Genomic DNA, 10179 nt, shown 5'->3' with positions numbered 1-10179 from the left:
AAGAACGCTCAATAGTTTATGAAAGCAAAATGTGGTACAAAGAATGCTAAGTAATTTATTGAGGCAAAAGGAGGCTACAAAGAACGCCCAATAGTTTAATAAAGCGAAATGTGGCTTAAAAGAACGCTCAATTATCCATTTAAGCAAAATGAGGTTACAAAGAACGCTCAATAGTTTATGTAAGCGAAATGTGGTACAAAGAAAGCTAAGTTATTTATTCACGCAAAATGAGGCTACAAAGAACGCTCAATAGTTTATGAAAGCAAAATGTGGTACAAAGAATGCTAAGTAATTTATTGAGGCAAAAGGAGGCTACAAAGAACGCCCAATAGTTTAATAAAGCGAAATGTGGCTTAAAAGAACGCTCAATTATCCATTTAAGCAAAATGAGGTTACAAAGAACGCTCAATAGTTTATGTAAGCGAAATGTGGTACAAAGAAAGCTAAGTTATTTATTCAAGCAAAATGAAGCAAAATGAGGTTACAAAGAACGCTCAATAGTTTATGAAAGCGGAATGTGATACAAAGAATGCTAAGTAATTTTTTGAGGCAAAAGGAGGCTACAAAGAACGCCCAATAGTTTAATAAAGCGAAATGTGGCTTAAAGAACGCTTAATTATCCATTTAAGCAAAACGAGGCGACAAAGAACGCTCAATAGTTTATTAAGGCAAAATGTGGACAAAGAATGCGAAGTAATTCATTCAAGCAAAATGAGGCTACAAAGAACGCTCAATAGTTTATGAAAGCAAAATGTGGTACAAAGTATGCTAAGTAATTTATTGAGGCAAAAGGAGGCTACAAAGAACGCCCAATAGTTTAATAAAGCGAAATGTGTTACAAACAATGCTAAGTAATTTATTGAGGCAAAAGGAGGCTACAAAGAACGCCCAATAGTTTAATAAAGCGAAATGTGGCTTAAAAGAACGCTCAATTATCCATTTAAGCAAAATGAGGTTACAAAGAACGCTCAATAGTTTATGTAAGCGAAATGTGGTACAAAGAAAGCTAAGTTATTTATTCACGCAAACTGAGGCTACAAAGAACGCTCAATAGTTTATGAAAGCAAAAAGTGGTACAAAGAATGCTTAGTAATTTATTGAGGCAAAAGGAGGCTACAAAGAACGCCCAATAGTTTAATAAAGCGAAATGTGGCTTAAAAGAACGCTCAATTATCCATTTAAGCAAAATGAGGTTGCAAAGAACGCTCAATAGTTTATGTAAGCGAAATGTGGTACAAAGAAAGCTAAGTTATTTATTCAAGCAAAATGAAGCAAAATGAGGTTACAAAGAACGCTCAATAGTTTATGAAAGCGAAATGTGATACAAAGAATGCTAAGTAATTTTTTGAGGCAAAAGGAGGCTACAAAGAACGCCCAATAGTTTAATAAAGCGAAATGTGGCTTAAAGAACGCTTAATTATCCATTTAAGCAAAACGAGGCGACAAAGAACGCTCAATAGTTTATTAAGGCAAAATGTGGACAAAGAATGCGAAGTAATTCATTCAAGCAAAATGAGGCTACAAAGAACGCTCAATAGTTTATGAAAGCAAAATGTGGTACAAAGTATGCTAAGTAATTTATTGAGGCAAAAGGAGGCTACAAAGAACGCCCAATAGTTTAATAAAGCGAAATGTGGCTTAAAAGAACGCTCAATTATCCATTTAAGCAAAGTGAGGCTACAACGAACGCTCAATAGTTTATGTAAGCAAAATGTGGTACAAAGAAAGCTAAGTAATTTATTCAAGCAAAATGTAGCTACAAAGAACGCCCAATAGTTTAATAAAGCGGCATGTGGCATAAAAGAAAGCTCAGTTATCCATTTAAGCAAAATTAGGTTACAAAAAAACGCTCAATAATTTATGAAAGCAAAATGTGGTACAAAGAATGGTAAGTAATTCTTTCAAGCAAAATGTAGCTACAAAGAACGCCCAATAGTTTAATAAAGCGAAATGTGGCTTAAAAGAATGCTCAATTATCCATTTAAGCAAAACGAGGCGACTACATATAGTTTATTAAAGCAAAATGTGGACAAAGAATGCCAAGTGATTCATTCAATCAAAATGAGGCTACAGAGAATGATCAATAGTTTATTAAAGCAAAATGTGCCAACAAAGCATCTCAATCGTTCATTCAAGCAAAGTGTTGCAACGAAGAATGCTCAATAATTCATTATTATAAAATGTTACAAGGTATTCTTATTTATCGCTATTGCAAAGTGCGACATCAGAGAAGGCAAAATAGGTCAATGTTGCAAAATATGACAACGGGCGTGCTAAAACAATCATTAGTCAAAATGCATTGCCCTGAAATATGAAATCAAATAAATATAATATTACAGTTTTAATTTTTCAATACTTAAACAGCTTAAAACTTATACTTGTTCTATATACAAAGTGAAATTAAAGAATTCAGCATAAACACATGCATGTACAATAACAAAGCGTAACACAGTTTATCACACACCCGTGCCGATTTTGCGACTCCGTAAATATGGTATTGCACGGCCGTGCATATATTTTGACGTGACGTCATTAGCGTTATACAAACATAGTGTAAAGACGCGCTAAATGTTAGTGTTATACTATAGGCGCGTCAATGAAAAATGACTCTTATTTCACTTCAAACGGTCTTTATTTTGGGTATGTGATAAATAGAATATTAAATTCGTGTAAGTTCATTACTGAATTTATTGCACTCGTTGAATAAAATAATATTATGCTCGCCAGAGGCTCGCATAATATGATTTTATTCAACTCGTGCAATAAATTCAGTATTGAACTTACACTCATTCAATATCCTCTATATATGGATAAATTTTGACGTTTTAGGTTATAATGAAATTAAACGGAGTATATTAAGAAAACATAATTGTGTTGCATATACTTTGAATTCATGGCTTACCTCTATTTTCATGGAAAATAAACTTATTATTAATCAAAACTTGCTTTGTTTCCCAAAAGCATTTTCAAGGAAACATCATACGAACATTTATTTAATATTTTCACCAGTGTGTCACAAAGGTTATGTTACTTATGTAATCAAAGTTTTACAGAAAATGTAGCTCATTCCATGATCTGCATCATTAAAATCAAAACAAAATTACGTTGTTACTTAGCGCCAACATTTTTGAAAGAGTTCATTGCAAGCATCGATTCAGATATTAGCGAAAATATTACTGCCATTGGCCAACAATCATAAAGTTTGAAACTATTTTATCATCTTATTCTTGAAAAATGATTCAATTTTTTTTTATAATTTGCCTTTGAAAGAAGATATAATTAAAATGTTCTCTTAAATTGTGTATTTATCATTATTTATGTATTTCATCACAAATAAATATCAAATCAAGATTTATATATTTTGCATTTCATAGAGAAGATAATTTTACATTTTTCTATCATTGTATATTAATCTCGAAAAGTATCCACATTTTATTGAGTTTTATATACTTTGCACTTTAACATTTACTCTTTAATAGTTAACCCTTCTATTTTATCACACACATGTAACCTGTCAATGTATCTTAAAGATGAGGCAATGAACATATATCTATGAACGTTTAGTAGTCTCTTAATTTGTATTTTGTTACAAATCCAAAATGTTCAGTTTGTAACTTATTTGGTCATATAACAAATATCCCTCCGCTAACCCAGATTTGAAAGCATTTTGTTTTTGTATAATGTTGCTATTAAACTATGTTTCCTGTCTAAATATTTTGCTAGAAACGTTGTATAATGTTTAAAACAAATAAACTGTATTGTATTGTATTGAATATCCAACGACTTAGGTTTTTACGGCGAACGAACGTTATACATACATACAAACAAACATACAAACAAACAAAAAGATTTTATACAGAGTGTCAACTGTTTCTATAAAGCAGATGTGTGTTCACAGATATATGGAAACATCTTTAAACAATTTATGAACAATTATTTGTATTGGCAATGTACTCTATGCAGGAAAACTTTAATAACAGGTGATGCCAATATGCTGTTTTTACCCATATCGATTACACAACGATTTCGTTAATGAATTTTACTAACGACTGATTAACGATTACGTAACGATGCTTTCTAAAAACAATCTTACATCAAGCGCCGCACCAACCTGGCAGAAGGTGCCCCCCCCCCCTGCTGCACCATCCCTACAGCTCTATATAATTAAGCTTCTCTCAAATGCCGCCTAATGTTAGCATTCGCCATATCAAAGAGACAGATGTAATGAATGGCAACAAGCCGGCAATGTCGCCGAATAACAAAATACATGTGATTGTACACCCCATCAAGACATGAAAATATTGGGGTAACGGATAAGTGAACACGGATTCATATCAGGGAACTATCTCAAAGCATTGCTGAATCAGAATTTTAAAATTGGAAAGAAATATGTTTTATTGTGATAGTATAAAAATTAAATCATTGTGCTTAGCAAAAGTTGTGTAGCATATAAATCTTGCCCCTGGGGTTAAAACTGACACTGCTTCAAACGAAATGACCGAAATCAGCCAAAATATAATTATACTATTTCATTCAATTAAAGATTTTGTAATCTTTGCCTGTGAATACACAACTGGACTAAAGTAAATGGTCAAGCATGCACTTTAGTTGAAATGTACTTACAAAGAATGCTCATATAGTTTTTGTCTGTGACAGCTCAATTGTTTATCATAAACGCTACGGATAAATTTCCCTAATTAATCAATGATAAAATAAGACTTCCAATTATGTATTCAGTATTGAACTTACACTCACTCAATATCCTCTATATGCGGCATTAAAAAATGCTCAGTAATTCATTCAAGCAAAATATGGCTGCAAATAACGTCCAATAGCTTATTAAAGCAAAATGTGGCCAACAAGAACGCTAAATTTTCCATTTAAGCAAAATGTAGCTACAAAGAACGTTCAATAGTTTAATAAAGCGAAATGTGGAACAAAGAACGCTCAATTCTCTTTTTAAGCAAAATGTGGCTACAAAGAACGTTTATTAGTTTAAAGAAGCGAAATGTGGAACAAAAAACGCTCAATTATCTTTTCAAGCAAAATGTGGCGACAAAGAACGTCCATTACTTTAAAGTAGCGAAATGTGTAACAAAGAACGCTCACTTATCTTTTTAAGCAAAATGAGGTTACAAAGAACGCCCAATAGTTTAAAGAAGCGAAATATGGCTTTAAAGAACGCTTATTTATCCATTTAAGCAAAATGATGCGACAAAGAACGTCCATGACTGTAAAGAAGCGCAATGTGGAACAAAAGAACGCTCACTTATCTTTTTAAGCAAAATGAGGTTACAAAGAACGCCCAATAGTTTAAAGAAGCGAAATATGGCTTTAAAGAACGCTTATTTATCCATTTAAGCAAAATGATGCGACAAAGAACGTCCATGACTGTAAAGAAGCGAAATGTGGAACAAAGAACGCTCAATTATCTTTTTAAGCAAAAAAGAGGTTACAAAGAACGCCCAATAGTTTAAAGAAGCGAAATATGGCTTAAAAGAACGCTTATTTATCCATTTAAGCAAAATGAGGCGACAAAGAACGCTCAATAGTTTATGAAAGCAAAATGTGGTACAAAGAGCGCTAAGTAATTCATTCAAGCAAAATGTAGCTACAAAGAACACCCAATAGTTTAATAAAGCGAAATGTGGCTTAAAGGAACGTTCAATTATCAATTTAAGCAAAATGATGATACAAAGAACGCCCAATAGTTAATTAAAGCAAAATGTGGCTTAAAAGATCGCTCATTTATCCATTTAAGCAAAATGAGTGTACAAAAACGCGAGTACATTCAATGTGTCTCAAAAATTATTGCACGATGTTACTAAAACGCTAAGAATACCTTTGTACAAAATGTGTCCCAAGAGAATGTTCAAAAATCATATTTTGATAAGGTCCTTGACTTCAAACTACTTGCCCTAACACTGGTGGCTCGAATCCTGATAGTATACTTCTTTAGTATTCTTCTTTAGTGTGAGGAAGCTATCGAGCTAAGTCTTCCTCCACCAGTAGCCATATGACGCCTTAGTCAGCGTTGGTGAGACGTATCCCACATTTATCAAGACTTATTTAAGCCACTCTTGAGTATGCTTCCATGATTTTTAAGTAATGATGTTGACACATGATAAAACAAACAAAAAAAAAACAACTTATTTAAATCACTATTTAGACTAAGAAATACTGGCACGTGTTTAAGATGGAACATGGAGGCTGGATGTCATATGAGTATAGAATATAGAATGTATTTCAGTGTGATTGTGTTGGAAGCTTAAAGGTCATAGACACTATCGAATCCCTGCAAGTATATGTTTGGTTTTAATGTCGATTTTAACACATTTTATTGAGCGGTGGCCTAGTGGTTAAGGTATCTGCCTCTCAACTCGTGGATCATAGGTTCGAGCCCTAATCGGGTCACAACCATGTTTCTTCATATGACACCAGTACTGGTTGGTTCCAGGAAGCGGTCTCGAAAGTGATTAATATAAGTTGCAAGAACTTGTTTCGCAATCGAGCTTAAATAAATATGTTTAAACCAACACATTTTGGTTGTATCTCGGTAGTCCCACAGCCTAACCGGCTTACCTGGATTACTAACCAGTAATTACCAATTTCTTCGCATATGACCATATACTTTTCCAACACGACTTCTGAATCAGTAGTGATTATACTTAATAAGCATGACCAACTGACATGGAAGAATGTTGTTGCGCCAGAGTATTATTCCAGTAACTCTTACCAATCAAAGACAACTATTTCTAACGGAGAAAATCACCATATCTCAAAATATCTCAATTCGTTTTCTACAAGAACTTTACAGAACCTGGTAAAAGCAACAACAAACAGCAAGGTAAGTTTTTTATGTTTTTATTTTACTTTATAATACTATAAAAATTCTGTTATAAAAATGTTCATTATTATCACACACCCGTGCCGATTTTGCGACTCCGTAAATATGGTATTGCACGGCCGTGCATATATTTTGACGTGACGTCATTAGCGTTATACAAACATAGTGTAAAGACGCGCTAAATGTTAGTGTTATACTATAGGCGCGTCAATGAAAAATGACTCTTATTTCACTTCAAACGGTCTTTATTTTGGGTATGTGATAAATAGAATATTAAAAATTCGTGTAAGTTCATTACTGAATTTATTGCACTCGTTGAATAAAATAATATTATGCTCGCCAGAGGCTCGCATAATATGATTTTATTCAACTCGTGCAATAAATTCAGTATTGAACTTACACTCATTCAATATCCTCTATATATGGATAAATTTTGACGTTTTAGGTTATAATGAAATTAAACGGAGTATATTAAGAAAACATTATATAATTGTGTAGCATATACTTTGAATTCATGGCTTACCTCTATTTTCATGGAAAATAAACTTATTATTAATCAAAACTTGCTTTGTTTCCCAAAAGCATTTTCAAGGAAACATCATACGAACATTTATTTAATATTTTCACCAGTGTGTCACAAAGGTTATGTTACTTATGTAATCAAAGTTTTACAGAAAATGTAGCTCATTCCATGATCTGCATCATTAAAATCAAAACAAAATTACGTTGATACTTAGCGCCAACATTTTTGAAAGAGTTCATTGCAAGCATCGATTCAGATATTAACGAAAATATTACTGCCATTGGCCAACAATCATAAAGTTTGCAACTATTTTATCATCTTATTCTTGAAAAATGATTCCATTTTTTTTTTATAATTTGCCTTTGAAAGAAGATATAATTAAAATTTTCTCTTAAATTGGGTTTTAATCATTATTTATGGATTTCATCACAAAGAAATATCAAATCAAGATTTATATATTTTGCATTTCATAGAGGAGATAATTTTACATTTTTCTATCATTTAATCTCGAAAAGTATCCACATTTTATTGAGTTTTATATACTTTGCACTTTAACATTTACTCTTTAATAGTTAACCCTTCTATTTTATCACACACATGTAACCTGTCAAGACCGAAATATTCTGTATCTTAAACATGAGGCAATGAACATATATCTATGAACGTTTAGTAGTCTCTTAATTTGTATTTTGTTACAAATCCAAAATGTTCAGTTGTAACTTATTTGGTCATATAACAAATATCCCTCCGCTAACCCAGATTTGAAAGCATTTTGTTTTTGTATAATGTTGCTATAAACTATGTTTCCTGTCTAAATATTTTGCTAGAAACGTTGTATAATGTTTAAAACAAATAAACTGTATTGTATTGTATTGAATATCCAACGACTTAGGTTTTACGGCGAACGAACGTTATACATACATACAAACAAACATACAAACAAACAAAAAGATTTATACAGAGTGTCAACTGTTTCTATAAAGCAGATGTGTGTTCACAGATATATGGAAACATCTTTAAACAATTTATGAACAATTATTTGTATTGGCAATGTACTCTATGCAGGAAAACTTTAATAACAGGTGATGCCAATATGCTGTTTTTACCCATATCGATTACACAACGATTTCGTTAATGAATTTTACTAACGACTGATTAACGATTACGTAACGATGCTTTCTAAAAACAATCTTACATCAAGCGCCGCACCAACCTGGCGGAAGGTGGCCCCCCTGCTGCACCATCCCTACAGCTCTATATAATAAACTTCTCTCAAATGCCGCCTAATGTTAGCATTCGCCATATCAAAGAGACAGATGTAAGAAATGTAACCTAATGAATGGCAACAAGCCGGCAATGTCGCCGTATAACAAAATACATGTGATTGTACACCCCATCAAGACATAAAAATATTGGGGTAACGGATAAGTGAACACGGATTCATATCAGGGAACTATCTCAAACAGTGCTGAATCAGATTTTTAAAAATTGGAAAGAAATCTGTTTTATTGTGATAGTATAAAAATTAAAGCATGGTGCTTAGCAAAAGTTGTGTAGCATATAAATCTTGCCCCTGGGGTTAAAACTGACACTGCTGCAAACGAAATGACCGAAATCAGCCAAAATATAATTATACTATTTCATTCATAAATACTTATGTAATCAAAGATTTTGTAATCTTTGCCTGTGAATACACAACTGGACTAAAGTGAATGGTCAAGCATGCACTTTAGTTGAAATGTGCTTACAAAGAATGCTCATATAGTTTTTGTCTGTGACAGCTCAATTGTTTATCATAACAAAAGCTACGGATGAATTTCCCTAATTAATCAATGATAAAATAAGACTTCCAATTATGTATTCAGTATTGAACTCACTCAATATATGCGGCATTAAAAAATGCTCAGTAATTCATTCAAGCAAAATATGGCTGCAAATAACGTCCAATAGCTTATTAAAGCAAAATGTGGCCAACAAGAACGCTAAATTTTCCATTTAAGCAAAATGTAGCTACAAAGAACGTTCAATAGTTTAATAAAGCGAAATGTGGAACAAAGAACGCTCAATTCTCTTTTTAAGCAAAATGTGGCTACAAAGAACGTTTATTAGTTTAAAGAAGCGAAATGTGGAACAAAAAACGCTCAATTATCTTTTCAAGCAAAATGTGGCGACAAAGAACGTCCATTACTTTAAAGTAGCGAAATGTGTAACAAAGAACGCTCACTTATCTTTTTAAGCAAAATGAGGTTACAAAGAACGCCCAATAGTTTAAAGAAGCGAAATATGGCTTTAAAGAACGCTTATTTATCCATTTAAGCAAAATGATGCGACAAAGAACGTCCATGACTGTAAAGAAGCGAAATGTGGAACAAAGAACGCTCAATTATCATTTTAAGCAAAAAGAGGTTACAAAGAACGCCCAATAGTTTAAAGAAGCGAAATATGGCTTTAAAGAACGCTTATTTATCCATTTAAGCAAAATGATGCGACAAAGAACGTCCATGACTGTAAAGAAGCGAAATGTGGAACAAAGAACGCTCAATTATCTTTTTAAGCAAAAAGAGGTTACAAAGAACGCCCAATAGTTTAAAGAAGCGAAATATGGCTTTAAAGAACGCTTATTTATCCATTTAAGCAAAATGATGCGACAAAGAACGTCCATGACTGTAAAGAAGCGAAATGTGGAACAAAGAACGCTCAATTATCTTTTTAAGCAAAAAGAGGTTACAAAGAACGCCCAATAGATTAAAGAAGCGAAATATGGCTTAAAAGAACGCTTATTTATCCATTTAAGCAAAATGAGGCGACA

This window comes from Ruditapes philippinarum, unplaced genomic scaffold, assembly GCF_026571515.1.
Source record: "Ruditapes philippinarum isolate M1 unplaced genomic scaffold, ASM2657151v2 ctg4116_1_1_1_1, whole genome shotgun sequence".
Taxonomy (NCBI): domain Eukaryota; kingdom Metazoa; phylum Mollusca; class Bivalvia; order Venerida; family Veneridae; genus Ruditapes; species Ruditapes philippinarum.
Note: the sequence above shows the minus strand (reverse complement) of the source record.